This window comes from Puma concolor, chromosome B1, assembly GCF_028749965.1.
Source record: "Puma concolor isolate L17-30 chromosome B1, mPumCon1.1.hap2, whole genome shotgun sequence".
NCBI lineage: Eukaryota > Metazoa > Chordata > Mammalia > Carnivora > Felidae > Puma > Puma concolor.
The window spans coordinates 10,542,676-10,562,703 of NC_141670.1; positions in this window are offsets into that span (position 1 = coordinate 10,542,676).

Genomic DNA, 20,028 nt, shown 5'->3' on the forward strand with positions numbered 1-20,028 from the left:
ACAGGATACAGAATTAATATACAGAAATCTATTGCATTTCTATAAACTAATAATGAAGGACCAGAAAGAGAAATTCAGAAAACAATCTCATTGGGGCACCTGGGTGGTTCTGTTGATTAAATGCCTGACTTCAGCTCAGGTCCTGATCTTGCAGTTTTTGGTTTTGAGCCCCACATCAGGCTCTGTGCTGACAGCTCAGAGCCTAGGGCCTGCTTTGGATTCTGTCTCCCTCTCATTCTGCCCCTTCCTCGGTCACATTCTGCCACTCTCTTTCAAAAATAAACATTAAGAAAGAAGAAAAAAAAAGAAAACAATCTCATTTACAATTCCACCAAAACATAATAACATGCCTAGGGGTAAACTTGACCAAAAAGGTAAAAGACTAGTACTCTGGAAATTATTAAAAAAACTGATGAAAAAAAATTGAAGATTACACAACCAAATGAAAAGATATTCCATGATCATGGATTGGAAGAGCAAACATTGCTACAATTTCCATACTACCCAAAGCAACCTACAGATTTAATATAATCCCTATCAAAATATCTAAACTAGAACAAATAATCCTAAAATAAGTATGGACTCTGAACAACCAAAGCAAACTTGAGTAAGAACAACAAACCTTGAGGTAACACAATCCAGATTTCAAATATACCACAATGCTATAGTAATCAAAACAGTAAGGTATGATCACAATAGATCTGAAGAGAGGATCAGAATAGAGAGCCCAGATCCAAACTCAGACTTATCTGGTCAATTAACCTACAACCAAGGGAGGTAAGAATACACAATGGGGGAAAGATGGTCTCTTCAACAAATAGTGCTGGGGAAACTGGATAGCAACATGAAAAAAAAAAACAAAGGGAAGAAACAAACAGGACCACTTTCTTACAACATCCACAAAAATAAACTCAAAAAGGGATAAAGACCTAAATGTGAGACCTGAAACCATAAAATTCCTAAAAGAAAACATAGGTAGTAATTTCTTTGACATTAACTGTACAAACATTTTTCTATATCTGTATCATCTTTATCTTCTCAGCAAGGGAAACAAAGAGGGATATTTTCAAACATATTTTATGAGGCCAGCATTATCCTGATAGCAAAACCAGACAAAGACACTACCATGAAAGAAAATACAGGATCATATCCTTCATGAACACATATGCAAAATCCTTAACAAAATATTAGCAATCCAAATTCACCAATATATCAAAAGCATCATATATCATGATTACAAGGGAATTATTTTACATTTTCAAGAATTAATCAACATCCACAAATCAATCAATATGCTACATACCATATTAACAAAATTAAGGATAATAATCAGACAATCATATTGATATACTCAGAAAAAGCATTTCATAAATTCAACATTAAATAAAAATTCATGATAAAATTCTCAACAAACTAGGTTTAGAGGGAACATACCACAACCCAGTAAAGACCATCTATTATAACCCAAAGCTAACATCACCCTCAATGGTGAAAGCCAACAGCTTTTCTTCTAGTATCAGGAATAAGACAAGGATGTTCACTCTCATTACGTTTATTCCACATAGTACTGAATGTCCTAGCAGAGTAATTATTTGAGAAGAAGAAATACAATACATGAAAATTGGAAAGAAAGAAGTAAAACTGTCTCTATTGGCAGGTAACATATCATAAATTAGAAATTTTAAAGGATCCACTAAAAACTATTAGACCTAATAAGAAACTCAGTTAAATTGTAGGGTACAAAATCCATATACAAAAATCATTTGTGCCTGTACATTAACAATGAACTTGAAAGAGAATTTTTTTTAAATCCCATTTACAATAGCATCAAAAATAATAAAATACGTAGGGTTAAATTTAATGAAGGAGTTGAAAGATCTATACAATGAAAGCTATATTTCTTTGATTAAAGAAATTGAGGAAGACACAAATAAATAGAAAGATATCCCATGCTCATGAATCAGAGGAATTCATATTATTGAAATACCCACATTATCCAAAACAGTCTACAAATTCAATGTAATCCCCATCAAAATCCCGATGGAATTTTTCACAGAAATACCACAATCCTAAAGTTTGTATGGAACCAGAAAAGATCTTGAACAGGCAAACCAATCTTGAGAAAGAAGAACAAAGCTTGTGGCATCACACTTGTTCTTTTTTTTATTTCATTTTTTATTTTTTAAAATTTACATCCAAATTAGTTAGCATACAGTAAACAATGATTTCAGGAGTAGATTCCTTAATGCCCTTTACTCATTTAGCCCAACACACTTCTTAATTTCAAACTACTTTATAAAGTTATAGTAATCAAAATAGCTAAACAGTATGGAATTGGCAGGAAAACAGACACATTGAGCAATGGAACAGAAGAGAGCCCAGAAATAAATCCATGCATATATGGTCAATTAATTTATGGCAAAAGGAGCCAGAATATACAATGGGAAAAGGATAGTCACTCCAATAATGGTGTTGAGAAAATTGGACAGCTATAGGCAGAAGAGAGTGTAATCACTCTTTTACACCATACAAAAAAAAAAAAAAAATCAACTCAGTACGGATTAAAAACTTAAGACCTGAGGGGCGCCTGGGTGGCGCAGTCGGTTAAGCGTCCGACTTCAGCCAGGTCACGATCTCGCGGTCCGTGAGTTCGAGCCCCGCGTCAGGCTCTGAGCTGATGGCTCAGAGCCTGGAGCCTGTTTCCGATTCTGTGTCTCCCTCTCTCTCTGCCCCTCCCCCGTTCGTGCTCTCTCTCTGCCCCTCCCCCGTTCGTGCTCTGTCTCTCTCTGTCCCAAAAATAAATAAACGTTGAAAAAAAAAAAATTAAAAAAAAAAAAAAAACAAAAAAAAACTTAAGACCTGAAACCATAAAACTCCTAATGGAAATCATTGGGGGTAAGCTCCTTGCCATTAGTCTTGGCAATGATTTTTTTTTTAATTTGCTACTAAAACTGAAGGCAGCAAAGGCAAAACAGGTACCTGAAAAGGTGTTCGACATCATTCATCATCTGTGAAATGAAGAAAAACAAAAGAAAACAACAACAAAAACAAAACTGCAGACACAATAATTCGCACCTGTTAGACTGGATGATGTCAAAAAGACAAGAGATAACAAGTGTTGGTGAGGATGTGAAGAAAAGGGAACTCTAGTACAATGTAAATGGATGCAGCTACTATGGGAAACAGTATGGAAGTTCTTAACAAAAAAAACTAAAATCAACAATTCAAGAAACAGCAGGTGCTAGTGAAGATGTGGAGAAAGAAGAACCTTCTTTCACTGCTGGTGGGAATGCAACTGGTCCAGCCACTCAGGAAAACAGTATGGAGGTTCATCAAAAGGTTAAAAAATAGACTTAACCCTAAGATAAGCAATTGGACTAGCAGGTGTTTACCCAAGAATGCAAATATACTAACACTTAAGGGGAAAACGTAGTGTGATGTTTATAGCAGCATTATCTATAACAGCCAAATTATGCAATCACCCCAAGTGTCCACCAACTGATGAATGGATAAAGAAGATGTGACATATGTGTACACATATATGTGTACACACACACACACACACACACACACACACACACACCCTGTAAAAAGAATGAAATCTTGCCAGTGAAATGGCATGGATGGAGATAGAGTATTATGCTAAGTTAAATAAGTGAGAGAAAGACAAATATGATATGATTTCACTCATATGAGGAAATTAAGACACAACAAATGAGCAAAGGGGGGAAAAAAGAGAGAGGGAGGCAAACCAAGAAAGAGGAAGAGAAACAAATCAAGAAACAGACAACTATAGAGCACAAACTGATGGCTACCAAAGGGGAGGTGGGGGATAGGTAAAATAGGTGATAGGTATTAAGGAATACACTTGTGATGAGCACCAGGTGTTTGACAGACATGTTGAATCACTACACTGTAAACTGAAACTATTATTACACTGTATGTTAACTAACTGGAATTTAAATAAAAACAAATAAAAAAACCCCACCCATATAATCCACAATTCTGACTCTGGGTATTGTCTGAAGGGAACAAAGCATTAATTTGAACGATCTGCATACCCATGTTTGTTGCAGCATTATTTACAATAGCCAAGACATGGAAACAACCTAAATACATACACACACACACACACACACACACACACACACACACACAGACGTATATATATATCTCCAATAGAATATAATTCATCCATAAAAAAAGAAGGAAATCCTACCATTTGCAATGACACGGATGAAACTTGAGGTCACTATGCTAAGTGAAAGAAAGCAGATAAAGGCAAATACTGAATTGTCTCACTTATATATGGACTCTAAAACAAACAACAGTATCACCTGCCCCCCAAACAATTCCAATTCAAACTCAACAGAGACATACCTGGGTAGTTGAGAAAACAGGGAGATGTTGGTCAGTACAACCTTTCAGCTATCAGATGGATATGTTTGAGAATCTAATGTAAAACATGGTAACAACAGTTGCTAACACTGTAATTTTGTTAACAGATTAGACAGAACTTCAATTTTCTCGCAAAGAAAAAGACAAATATGTTAAGCAATGGATGTATTAAATAATTATAGAGGTGTCATCCTTTCAAATCCTTTCACAATCCATATGTGTATCAAATCATTGTGACATGAACTGTAAATATCTTACAATTTAATTGTCACATATACCTCAGTAAAGCTGAAGTAGGAAGTAAAAATATAAGACACTCCCAAAATTTAGATGGACAAAAAATATAAGGTCCTAATTAAAATGCACTTTTAAGTTGTGTACCATAGAGTCAAAGTAGGATAGGACAACCATCATACCACCAGGGCTTGATAAAATATGATAATGGTTTATATACCTACACTAAGTATGAAAGGAGAGGACCATTTTATACAAATTTTGGATAGAGAGCTTACAATAACCAGGTTGTTTAGTATGACAATGGATGTCAGAGTTTAAAATCTTAGAATCAAAGCCTAACTCCCAGTATGTGATCAAAGTGGTGACTGGCCTTGTGGGTAATTGAAACCTAATAAATTGACAAGTTTTAGGATTTAGAAAAATTAGGAAGATTTACAAGAAAAATAAGTCATCAATAAGAAATTAGAAGTTGCTGAAATATTTGGCAAAGTATATCTACATACAAAGAAACTTAATAAGGTCCTTAACCTGTTGAAGACCCCCTGGGGGTAAGTAAATAATGATCATGAAAATAAAATGTCATGGTGAAGTAGGTGACATGAACTTCTCTTGAAGTAATCTTAATGGTTCTGGCAGATCAATAATTTGCATATGAAAATGAGGTAGTTGTAATGTGATAACCCACATCACCATTTCTATGAGTTAGGAAGAGTGAGCTATCAGATGTCCCTGATTGAGAGCAAGAAGGAGGAATCAATTCAATGATTGCAAATGTTCAAGACTGTGAACATTTAGTTCACATGAGACTGCAGATTTTCCAGGGAAAAACAGAAGGAGTAGAATAGATTCAACATAGAATTTATTGACTGGCTAGGGAAACATAAGTTACTTAACTTTCGGATGCTGTCAAAGATAGAAGAAAGGAAGGGTTCCGTAAGAGATGTGATTTCGGACTTGAGAAAATGTAGATAAAATTAAGTTGGATTTTTCAGCGTCCTTATAACAGGAGATTTCTCTACTCTTCCTGATTTGTGACACTTTCAGTACCTCAAATTATTTTCTGTTTGATATATTTTGCCTTTAGGGTTTCCCAGTGATATAAGTACTTTAGTGTTTCAGCCCCATTTTCTGGATGGAGTATCTGATATCTACAGAGATAAGTAACACAATGAGCTCAAGGTGATACAGCAAGTAGTCAGATTGAAATCTTGAACTTGTAACTGAATGTCCCTATCAGGACTTTATTTATTCTATACCAATCATACCTCCCAGGTATTAGGTATTAATCTTTACCACAAATTGTGAAACATGTTTTCTGTCATGTTTCTTTGATTTAATTGGTAAAAGCTACAAATATGCTTTACAAAGGAGTTAACAGAGTTTATTTGTTTTTATAATAAAACTTAGAGTTAATTTTTTATCATAAAACTTAATTGTTAAGTTATAAAAGCTGAAATCGCTGATCAACCATTTTTCTCCTGAAAAAATAAAAGCTTATATATTAATTAATTCTGGAATAGAATGCAAACAGAAACCCAAGAAGGGGGCAACAGATGTTTTCCTCTAGGAAAAATTGCAGCTGATTGTACATTCAGTCCCATGCAACAGATTGTGTCACGCTTAGTGACAGATAACAATACAAAAATAATCCTAAATCATAAGACTTTATAAAATGCCGGGTATGGTAGGGGTGCCTGGGTGGCTGAGTCCCAACTTCAGCTCAGGTAATCATCTCAAGGTTTGTGAGGTCTAGCTCCACCTCGGGCTTTGCGCTCACAGTGTGGAGCCTGCTTTAGATCCTCTGTCTCCCTCTCTCTCTGCCCCTCCCTAGGTCTCGCTCTCAAAAATAAATAAACATCAGGGCACCTGGGTGGCTCAGTCAGTTGAGCGTCTGACTTCGGTTCAGGTCATGATCTCACAGTCCATGAGTTCAAGCCCCACATCGGGCTCTGTGCTGACAGCTCAGAGCCTGGAGTCTGCTTCGGATTCTGTGTCTCCCTCTCTCTCTGCCCCTCCCTTGATCATGCTCTGTCTCTCTCTGTCTCAAAAATAAATAAAAACATTAAAAAATAAAAAATAAATTAAAAAATAAATAAGCAAACAAACATCAAAAGAAGTTTAATTCCAGGTATAGTAAATGTCACAAAATGAGAAAAATAAAACACTTTGTAGTGAGGTGTTTCACAAATATTATTCTACCCTGAACACTATCTTTATCCTATAGCATCTAGCAGTTACACATTTATAACAGGAACAGGGAAGCGGCATCACAAAGATGAGTGTACTGTTGCCTGATCACCTATAACCAGAGCTAAAGTACTGCAGAATCAAAATACATTTCCAATAAGAAACACACTTGATACTTTTGGCTGATTATTGGAAAGTGAATCATAAATGGCACGAAAGCAGGAAAGAATAGAAATCTTAATAGCTATTTGAACAAAAATATCTTAATTTATTCCTGCAATCTTTGAAGAAATAGTATTGTATTTGCTTTAAAACAGTATGAAAAAATATGGTTTTGCAAGTCATTTAGTTTCTGATATAATGAACCAAATGGCTTGCTAAAGATTTGGATGAATTCCAGTTCAACAGCCACTATTCAAATTGATAGTGACAGCTCATTCTGAGGAAAAAATGTTATTTTCAAATGATTGATATGAACTCAAAGGGGTGTGAAGAACTATAGTGTACTTTGTGCATAGGCATTGTGACAGGTTGGCACATCTTTAATTCTGATTTAAAACAAGCCAGGGCACTGCAGTTTCCAATGTCATTAAGCTTATATACCACATGAAATTATTTGATTCAATGGAATATTCCAAGAAGCAAAATGTGCCAAAATTTCAAAACTGTGAGTCTGATTTCTGTATTACATTGGCATGTTATCTACTAAAACTAATTCCAACATTTTCTTCTTTTAATAAAAGGGAAAACATTCATACATATTAATTAAATTGAATTGTAGTTTAGTAAATGTTATTCTCTAGTTGTGAGGTTCGGAAGTGTATCAGGTGAAAGGAAATAAAGAGTCCCTGTCATAAAAGTCTAACATTAAATGCGGCATCAAAATGACGGGGTCATAACTCTATTGGACAACAAATGGGGCTAAATGCAGATTAACGGCAAAATTCTTCAACTCTTCCCCTTTAAATTTTACTGATTTGGCATGTATACATTTTAATCTCTTAATTGTATTCCCACAAAGACCAATTAGTATTTTTCAAATACAAAAACATTCAAAGGAGACTATATATTTTTGAGGGCAAATTCTAAAAAACTGCAAATTTTCAGTTTCCATTTTCACCAAGTGGACCTTACCAAACTATATATTAGGAGTGACCATTCTAGTAATTATAACTTCTGAAAAAGCTTAAGGTTGTTGTCTATTTAGTGAGATATTTTATACTGTCATTTTATTCAAAAGCATTGTAGGCCCCTTTTTCCGAATTTATGTAAGCTACTTGTCACAGATTACTAAATGCAATGTTACCGCCCCTCCTCTCCCCCCGCCGCCCCTCCCCCACAGACACACAAGGATCAAGACCATAGGTCAAGGAAGTAGTTACTTTCTTACTTTCAGCTATGAGTTATTTCTCAATGAAAGTTACAGGAATCCTAATTAAATGTGTTTGGAATCTAACTGGGAAGGTCAAGCTGTAAATAAGTTTAGATAAGACTTGAGAAAGGATCAAAAAATTTCCTAAAGGAAAAAAAAAATTCTTCAGGAATATTTCATTGGCCTTTTGCCTATATATGCCTATATATAGATTCCATAATCTTTTTTTTATGATTATTTATTTATTTTTGAGACAAAGAGAGATAAAAAGCATGTATAAGCAGGGAAGAGGCAGAGAGGGAGAGAGAATCTTAAGCAGGCTTCACACCCAGTGCAGAGCCCAACGAAGGGCTTGATCCCACGACCATGAGATCATGACCTGAGCCGACATAAGAGTTGGACAGTCAACCAATTGAGTCACCCAGGTGTCCCTAGATTCCATTCTCTTGAAAGAGGTCTCTACAGAGTGGCACACATTGTCACTAGAAGAGCTAGGCTTTACTATAAATAATCTTTTAAAAAATGTCATCTTTTTCTATATTCCTTTTAATCCATTAAAATAAATCTGACTGTCTCAGATTTGGTCAAAGGCCATTTTCTCAACTCAAACTGATGCCCAAGGGGATAGTACACACTGGCCTCAGAATTCTACCATGGTGTTTCTTATATTGAAGGTTTCTTTTGTAGACCACATCAATGCACCGGAGGGGTGATTCCCAAAGTGAATGAAAGGTTCTGTTATCAAAATATAGGAAAGGAGTAACAGATGTTTTGAAAGAAACAATGAGAGAGCCAAATTATCTCCCTGATTAGCCTCTGTAGTATTATTTTCTCCTTCAATGTCTGAAATTCCCATTTTTAAAATCTCTCAGTTGCACTACTACAGATCATCATCTCCACAGGAACACTGTAAAATGTTTACACTGTGCATTGGGAAAGAAAAGTTCATGTATTGAAGAAGAGACTCTCACCAAAAATACAGTAATATTCATTTATTAATATACCACCACAGATGGACGCAATCTTATTTTACTCTTGATATATACAATAGAAATCTTATACGTCAAAGCTCAGAATTGTTTTGTTTAACTGGGTGTATGGGAATTGAGGACTTTGGAGGAACAGCTTCAATGGAGCCCTTCATGAGGATACAACATAAATCACTAAACCTGAAAGGTATTTTCAAATGGATTGAATATGTGAAGATAAACGTCTGGAACTTTAAATGTAGTTTGAAGCCAAATGAAGTAAAATATGTAAGTTCAATACTTTTATTTTTCAGCTCTGCACATTATTCTATTTCATTATTATACTTTTTATATTGCTTGAAGCCATCCATTTAAAAATATGCACAAACCAATCACATAAATCACGTGCTCTACCAAGGCCACTGAATCATATATTTTGCCACACATTGACACATAAAACTAATTTCTTCATTACAGTATTATCCTAATTAAGATAATCATCAATGCGAGTTTATGCTTGGAAAATGCACATTCATATTTACCACCTTAATCCAATAATCTTTTCATCTTATTTTAATGTTCACTAAAAAAAAAAAATCTGAATCAATATAATCCGAAGTCTTAGGGCCATTAAAAAAAAAGTCAAGGAATATGGCAAGGAGAAAAAAACCAGGGGAGCTTGTAAAGGCTGAGCTAGAAATAGAAATACTCAACTTGAACTTTAAAAAGCAAACTTGATAGATTGTGAGTTATATTTGCTTTTGGAAGGCTTAAGCTGTATATCTGGCACAAATGCACCAGACAAGTCAAAATTCCATTGACCTTGGCAACGTCTGAAGGAAAATGTATTCATGGAGATCAGCTGTGCTGAAATTAATCTCTTGTGTTGATAAAATAAAAGTGATGTTTCTTTCTCAAAAAGAAAAAAAGACATATTTTGGCCTCTGTGTTACCTACGATGCTTGGGGCAGAAAAACTAGTCACTGTGGCATTGTGGTCTTTAAAAAAATCTCATTTACTATTTGTCACAGTAAGTCAATCATGGAGTATCAGTGCACTGAGGCAGTGTGGCAATCTATGTTCCTGTTAAGCTCTCTTTCAGAGACTATAAAGGGCACCTTTGAGAAGTAACCTTTTACACTGAATTTTGAGAAAATTTTATTTCATTCTTCCAAGCATGTGTGATAGGATTGCTCTATATATTTATTAGATTTTTTTAATGTTGTTTTAAAATTTCAGAGTAGGAGCCTCAGGAGAGTGGAAATAAAGCAAAGCAAAACAACAACACAAAAAAGCATTCTAGTCTAGTTTTTAAAATATACTTTTCATTTTAGGACAACTTAAGTTTGAGAGAAACATTGGGAACATACTATAGAGAATTCCCATGTACCTTACACAGAAATTCTTCCATTATTGGCATCTTATAGCAGCATGGTCTATTTGTTACAATTAATGAACTGATATTTTACATTTGTAAAAAAATTCGAGCGGGGCTCGAATGCATGAACCACAAGATCATGACCTGAGCCAAAGTCAGATGCTCAGCTGACTGAGCCACTCAGGCACCCCTGCTTAAGATCCTCTTGACTGTGACTGATTCTCAGACATTTCTTTCTTTTTTTATCCTTACAATTTTGAGAAGTTCTGGCTCACTTGTATAATGTCTTTCTATTGAGATTTTACAAATATTTTTCTGAGGATTATACAGGGCCATAAGTATTTGGAAGGAAGACCACAGAGTTAGAGATACATGAAAAAATGCTTTCTTAAATTAAAAAAAAGGGAATCTGAAACAATAATTGTTATATTGTAAGCAGTGAAAATGAAAGAGAGACAATATAATTGATGATCATGTGAAGTAACTGGGCCACATGGACATTGCTGTTAAAAATATAATTCAAATTGGTGCAACCAATTTGAAAAATTATTTGGCATATTTTATTGAAATGTTGAAAGCTGTCATACAACTCCCACATAAGTACTCAATGGAAATGTATGTGCATTTTCTCCCAAGGACATATAAAAGGTATTACATAAGAACACCATTCACAGTAATTTGAACTTGAAACCACCCAAATGTTTTCTACTGTAAAATGGAAAATTAAATTGTGGCATAACTACACAAATGTATACTTTGTACTGTGTTGTCCAACATGGTAAAAAGTAGGCAAATGGGACAGGTTAAATTCAAACTTAACCAAAACTAATAAAGTTAAATATTTAGTTTCTCAGTTACACTAGCTATATTGTACGTGCTCAATAACTATATGTGGATCATGGCGACTATACTTTAAAGCATAGATATAATATATATATGCATGTATATGTATAATATGTATATATGTATTACATACACACACACATACATACACATACATACATACTGTAGTAACTACAGAATAGAACTACAGAAAGTTCTATTGAATATTCTATTGACTATTCCTCTGAACATTGGGAATAATAATTTGAAACTATATATAAAATAATATATAGTTGATGATGAACCTCAAAATCACAACATTGAATAAAAGAAGTGGAAAACCAAAGACTGTATGTTTTATTACTTCATTTATATAAAGTCCAATAAATGGCAAAATTTATCTGTAGTACTACAGGTCAGAACAATGGTTATCCTTGCAGAATTTAGCGGCTGAAAGACACAAAACAAGTTTCTGTGATTCTATTTATGTTTTGTTTGTCTATGTAACAGTTACATGATATGTCCACCTAGTGAAAATTCATTCAAAAGTACACTTTGATTTGTATAATTCACTGTATGATTTATGTTTTTGGTTTGGTGGTCTTCAGATATAGTATCATCTGTTTATTAGATTTGGACATTCTTTCTACTTTTCAGAGTTGATTTTTTTCAGCCTTTATTCCTGCCTACTTATGAGGAAAATATTCAGATCACAAAACATTTCTTTAATAAGGTTATAAATGCTGACTTAAATTCTCTGTGTTCCAAATATTCATCTTTGATTATAGGGTTCTACACTGGGACTCACTGAAAGTAGTTGGTAGATATTACTAAATACATCACCATTGATGGTCTTACGGCATGCCAATTTCTATTATATTTGTTTGCGTTTAAACTATCCGTGGCCCTGACCTTAAAACTTCGAGATTTTAAATATCCTGAAAGGTGTCCCATGATTCACTTTGGTTTGTTTCCTTTTATTCTATATAGATATATGTACCACTATGTAAATTTAAATATTCATTCATGACTATAGTAGATAATAGGTATCAAAGAAGAATGAATACAAGAAATGAGATTAAGCCAGAAGTACACAAAATGCATTTTTAAAAATCTAGAACAATCCTTATATGGAAGTGTATGTGTGTGTATGTATGTGTATATATATATATACATATATACTTACTACAGAATTTCTATTTCCCACTAAGAGTGAACATGAGGAACTCCACAATGTAAACATCTGTAGATAATTAAAACACACAAATAAGTAAACAAAACCAAATGTATTAAGACTTCTTGGACAACCAGAGAGAAAATACAGGCTGTATGTGTATTCCATAGGCAGGGGTCTGTTGGCCACTGAAATTTACCTTTAAATGAGGAAATAGCAAAATACACATGAGAGTTTTAAAAAATGGTCAGGGTAAGAGCTACATAAATGCAATGAATCTATAAATGTAATTCATTAACTCAGTAAGGAAAGATAAAAAAATGCAAATTTAGATGTTTTTTCAAACAGCAGAGTTAGGTATATGCAAAGAATAATAATGACAATAAATAACTAGGATTATCTGGTATTTTCTACTAAATAGCACCTAAAATAACTGCAATCAATTTACAATCTACTAAAACCTCAATTCTTATTTTGGCAATGCTTTTTGGGTAAAGAAATGATATTTATAATTTTTAATTGAGATTATATTCTCTTAAAGGTTAGAGCACAACTTTTTGAGTGAGTCCCATGGGATCTCTGCATTGCCCTCCTTCCTATTTATGTTAATAAATTTACAACAGCATTAATAATAAAACAAACATCCTAGGCATCTGTGGTGGCTTTAGCCAGTCTGAGAACACGATTTCAACACATACTAGCTGGTAAACTTGGGCATACTCCTTGACTATGGTTAATATCAGTTAACTTACCTATAAAATGGGGATTATTATTATCAGCTGTTTGTAAAGTCCATATTATAAAAACAAATATTTCTAATGAACTGGATATTAAGATATGCATAATGTGTAAGTTCCAAATTTTTATAGCTAGAGTAACCTGCATCTAACACTGCAATTAACAGTGAATAATAATGACTCGAATCCGGGCAGTTAGATTTCAGAGCCTGAATTCTCAGAAAATAGGTTACCCTCTTCTTCCGATAGTTCAATTAGTAATAGTCACCTTTAATATGCGTGACTTTGTTTCATACACATCCAGTATCTTACTACAGAAAGTATGATCATTAATATGGATATTGTACGGACCATAGTCTCTAAGTTGCTTTTATGAATGTAGTCATGTTATCAGACTGTTTATTATCACTTGCTTCTCATAAAATTATAGAGCATGAAATAAATTCCAGTTATTTGGATTCCCAATAAAAGTGATTTCTCAGTAGATACTATTAAAAAACAGAAGAATAAACACCATATCCTAAATTATACTTCAGAATAAGCACTGTAGGTAAAATAATTTCCTGTTGTTTGCCAAATGTAAGTTTCAAATTCATGCAGTGAGCTGACGGAAGAGCTGAAGCTAGTCTTGTGAATGGTGAACTATCAGTGGAACAGTTTAAAAAATTGCAGCCTATAAGAAAACCCCACAGTCCTATTAACAAATTGAATGCAGTTATTTCAGTCAGAATCCTAGCCGATTAAATAAATCTCTAACTCCATGAAATGATGGCTTTCAGTTTTGTGATTTTGCCATCCCTCTATTAGATATTTTAGTTTATATCAAAAAGTGATTTTATTGGCTATTACAAGCTATCTGTATTAAAAATAATATTGAACATTTGAGTGGAGTATACTGATGCATTAGCTATGGCATTCCATTTCTCGCAAGATGGGTAATCAAAATGAACGAAAGAAGAAACCCTTTTCTAAAACAATGAAACCCAATCAGGAAGAGATGGATCATACAATAATTTCAATATACTTATTCGATGTCTTGACCCAGTTGAAATAAAATCTTGAAACTTAGTTTCCACCATAACAAATAACTACTTTAGTTTCAATTAATGAAGAAATGTAGAAATTTCTTTTGTCCAACTGAGTAGTCACGTTTCAATCTGCCACCAAGGACTAAAAATACTTTCTCTTTTAATTTTTTTTCCCCATGACTTTACCTTTAGGCTCATAACTGGGGAATCACGAATACCTGTCAAATACGTCAACATAATTTTCAGCATTCTATGCAAATTTAAAATCTCAAGCATTCCCAATCTCTACCCCATAGAAAATATGTAAGAATGTTGCAAAAATACAAGAAACTTGAGTTCACTGTAAATTATTTATTTTAGAAATATTTATTTGAGAAAGGTATCATAAGAAGTTATATGTAATATTTCAGTCATTTGAGGTTTCAAAGGTTAATATATTAATTTTCCTAAGCAAGCTAGAAAGATACAGAGATGACAGATATGTAACTAACCAGCACACTCAGATCTTTAGTTTTGAGATTCTGAACACATTATTTGTGGGACACTTCCTGTTGGATGTGCTAATGATAAAACTCAACATGACAAAAAATGACTTCATTTCCCCTTCGTTGACCCTGAACCTACTTTCCAGACCAAACTCACTTTATACCTGTTTTTGCTAACTTCATGCAATGACACCAATTTCTACCAAATCATGAAAACTCAGATTCAGTAAATGGTCCAGGTCTCTACTTCTTCTATTGATATAATTAGCTAATCACTTACTGACTCCTATTAAGTTAACTTCTGAATATTTCTCAAACATCTTTTCCCTAGTCATCCCTACAGTTGACTGCTTACTTTAGACTTGTTCTCACCTTGAATCTTCAGAACTACTACCGATACTTTCCAAGTAATCCCTCTGCTCAACATATTTTACCTATTCACATCAAATTTTCATACAACTGGGAGAGTGGTCAAGCCCAAGCACAAATTAAACCATAGCCTTTTTTTTTTTTGAAACATTTAAGTAGACCATCTATGACCCAATTATTTATATTTCTCTAGTCAATTCTTGTCATTTTTGCCTCCATTTGCACCTCAAACTTTAATGATTGATTCTAAAACTTATTGTTTCAAAAACAAACTAAAATATATAGTAACACGGTGTCAGTGCAAAGGCTGGTTACTCTGTTCAAGATGTTCTCCCCAGTCAGTGATATCTGATGCATCCCTGTTCACCCAATAATTTTACACATGTGGAAGTTTTTTGCATGTGAAAATTTCCCTGATCTCTCCATAAAATTTATGACCTTTCCTTAGTTCCTCCCCATTTTATAAACATTTTATCTTTGTTTACATGGGGATCCAACTTTGCTGACACTATATTCAGATATACAAACATCTTCTTCCTTCCTTTCTTTTTTATGTACCTAAACCATTTCATTTCCTTCAGGATTCCTCACTATGAGAGTACAGTTTAGTTTTTGTTAAAATCTAGTAAAGTTGTTCTAATTCAACAATTCATATAGGTCCATAAGTAAACGTACAATCTCTGTTTGGTAAAATACATTTCTTTTCAAATTTCACATATATCTTACTATTACTTCTCAAGATATGAAGTGGATTCATAGTAGACTTGTATGGCTTATTTAATTTTGTGGTGGGGTAAAGTAAAAGACAGTATTCCACTCTTATTTTCAGTAGCATCCGATTAGGAATGATTGGTCCAGATTTTCCTCTGAGTAAATATTTGCCTATATCATGTAATGATGTCATTACCTTATATCCAATCACAATATTGCATTCTAATTTGCATGGCCATCTACCTTGACATGTCAGCTAACATCAGACCTCCTTGGGTCTGATTATATCATCTCTGTTTGCCTTCTTGGGTCTGGTGTGATTCCCATATAATCATGAAAAAGGAGGTTCACTCATAGCTTTTAGCAACCGAGTTACCCTGTATCAAGACTGTCCTCTCTCATGTGAAAACTATTGACATGAAATAAAAATGAAGGGAAATTTTTAGTGTTTAGTCATATTTTTTTAGAGACTCAGAGATAGCACAGGCATGGGAGGGGCAGAGAGAGAGGGAGACACAGTATCTGAAGCAGGCTCCAGACTCAGAGCTGTCAGCACAGAGCCCGACATGGGGTTCCAACCCAAGAACCGTGAGATCGTGACCTCAGCCGAAGTTGGACACTTAACCAACTGATCCTTCTGGTGCCCCAATGAAAGAAAATTTAGAATTATTAAAGCAAGGCTCTCCTTCTGTATATCCAGAATAAATAAATTTCTATAACTGGGTCCACAACAAGGTTTGTGTAGGAAGTAGAGAACTAAACATGAAAAAAAGATGGGAACTTTGTTCCTCAGGCATTTTCCTTAAATCCTCCAATGTTATCCCATCCCACCTTTTATAAACAGAGAGAAGTTCCATATCTGGGATGTATTATAGGCCAATTTACATGTGACAGGAAAGGAAAATCTCCCTTATCCTCACAGCCTTTCCTGCTTGATTGTCACCTCCATTTTATAAAACTCTAGTATAATCAACAACTACAACCAAGAGCTAGTGAAATTAAGAAAATGTTTCCCTTTAAACTGCTTAGATGTCAAGTCCGTAATTCCACAGCTGAAAATCACATTAAAACAATGAACTGTCAAATCTACCAAATGGACATACATTCACTTAAGCATCAATGAATTGGACACACCGAGGCAACAAGATTTATAGATTATAAAAACAACTAAAAATTATGTAATGCTCTCACTGTTAAATAAAATGAGGCATAAGCCTATGAGGAAATAATTTTTCCTGATATATATATACATAATATGTACATTAAATATATACCATATAAATCATGAATGTATAATTACATATATATCAGGAACATATAGACAAGAAACATATTTAAAGAAATGACCTTTTATATTTAAGTTTTATATATTCTATTATACATAAAATGCTCTATTACCTTATTTTAAACAACAAAGTTCAAGTAATACTTGTTGACATTCCCTTAATTAAGGATATTTGGGAATATGTCTATAGCTGTCAAATGACTGGATTAGTAACTGAAGTGGCTAATAAACTTCCTCCAGTTATGTATTTCTAGTTTATTCCATTATAGCTGGAAACATACACTAAATATACTATAATACAATGATTAACAGCAAAATCTTGGAAGTCAAAGTGTTTTGACTCAAAAGTTGGCCCAGCTACTGGGTCTGGAGGTAAACTTACAAGAATATTTAACTTCAATGTTCATCATCTGTAAAATGTGGACAATATTTATTAATGATAACATTATATTGTTTTCAGGACTAAATGAATTATATATGTCAAATACTTATAATATAACCAGGGAAAAATCAACTAATAAATGTTAAATATTATAAACAGTACTTCTTTATTCAAGAATGAAATCTGTTGCCATGATACTTTTACCATTACTTCTAATTCAAATTTAAGGAAAAAAGAAAATATATACATTTTCAAATATGTGGAGGTAGTTTGTAACTCAGTATATCATACAGTTTGGAATTATTCCTCACCCTGTTTTCCATTGATAAATAAAACCCAATTAGTCTAAAGTGTTTAAAGTCAAGGTGTTTACAAAGAATTAAACCCTGTATCCTGGCTTGATTTTGACTATTTATATTAATTGCCAATAACATCTCTGTTATTCTATGTATTAAGGGTATTATACATAACACTGAAATTTTGTGACAGACACATGGCTCTGTAAATTCTTTTTGTTTTCTTTTTTAAACTTATTTTGTGATAACTGAAGATTCACATGCAGTTACAAAAGTAATACAGAGAGTTCTTATAGATCCATTATCAAGTTCCCTCCAAAGACAATGCTATGCAAAACTATAGTACAGTATCACCACCAGTATATTGACATTGATCCCATAGAGAAACAAAACATGTTGGTCAAGGGGTGCCTGGGTGGTTCAGTTGGTTGAGCAACCAACCGGCTCAGGTCATGATCTTATGACTCTTGAGTTCAAGCCCCCTGTTGGCCTCTGTGTTGACAGCTCTGGGCCTGGGGCCAGCTTCAGATTCTGTGTCTCCTTCTCTCTCTGACCCTCCCCCACTTGCCCGCATGCACTCGCTGGCTCTCAAAAACAAATAAACATTAAAAAAAAACCCAAAAACATGTTGGTCATCACAAGGATCCCTTGTTTTGTCTTTTATATAAACACAGCAACTTTCTTCCCAAACCCACACCCTAATAATACCTAGCAACCACTAATCTCTTTTTAATCTCCACCATTTTATAATTACAAAACTGTTCTGCAAATGGAATCAATATAGTATCAAAGCCTTTTGAGATTTATTCCCCTCTCAATAGACGTCTTTAAGATAAATTCAGGTTGCTGCATGTATCGATAGTTCATTTATTTATTTATTTTTTATAATTGCTAAGTTATATTCCATGATATGAATGTACTACAATTTATTTAACTGTTTTTTTGTTGAAGGACGTTTAATTTTTTTCCAGGTTTTGGTTGTTACCAAAAAACCTGGCATAAACTTTCATGTTTAGGCTTTTGTGTCAACACGTTATCATTTCTCAACTATAAATTTTTTTTTTTAATGATTATTTTTGAGAGAGAGAGAGAGACAGACAGAATCGGAAGCAGGTTCCAGGCTCTGAGCTGCCAGCACAGAGCCCCACGCAGGGCTCAAACCCGCCAACCAGGAGATCATGACCTGAGCCAAAGTTGGAGACTTAACCCACTGAGCCACCCAGGTACCCCTATTTCTCTACTATATATAACCAGGAGTCTAAATGCTGGTTCACCGAATATTTGCATGTTTAATTTTTTTAAAAATGCCAAAGGTTTGCAGAACGGCTGTAACACTACATTCCCTCCCCTAGTGTATGAGTCAGTTATTCCACAACGTGACCACTGTTTACTGGTGTCACTATTATTTTAGTGATTTTGATACATGTGTGGTGATACCGTTTTATAGTTTTAGTAATAAAATCCCTAATGCCTAATGATGAACATCTTAAACATACTTATTTATCATCTCTATATCCTTTTTTATGTGTCTATTCATGTCTTTTTCTCATTAAAAAAAATTGAGTTTTTTTTTTTAATTTTGAGTTTTGCGAATTTTTGATATATTCTAAATACTAATTTTTTTGTTTTGTGGATTACAATTATTTTTCTTTAGCCTTTAGCTTGTATCTTTATCCTCTTTACATGATATTTATAGAGCAAGTTTTTAACTTTGATGAAGCCAATTGATCAAGTTTTCTTTTTTATGGGTCAGGATTTTAGTATCAAATAAAATAATTATTTGCTTAGCCTTAGACCCTGAAGATTTTATTTTTTGGGCTATGTATGTCCAATTGCTCCAGCACCATTTGTTGCAAGGGCTATCTTTCTTCCATTAAATTGCATTTGTAACTTCATGTATTAAATCAGTTGGAAAATATTTGTGTGGGTCTATTTCTGAATTCTCTATTTTATGCCACTGATCTGTGTGTCTATCTCTGTCAACACCATACAGTCTTGGGTTACTATAGGTATACAGGAAGTTCTGAAATTATTTTGGAAAGTTCCTTTCCAAAATTGTTTTATTCTATGTGCTAAACCTCTTCAATTTGGGGAAAATGTTGACTCTTCCATACCATTTGCAAGATATGTCTCTGGCTCTCTGCTTTGATTACTTTAATGATTATTTTAAAAATTTTCAATAAATCTGTATGAGTTTTT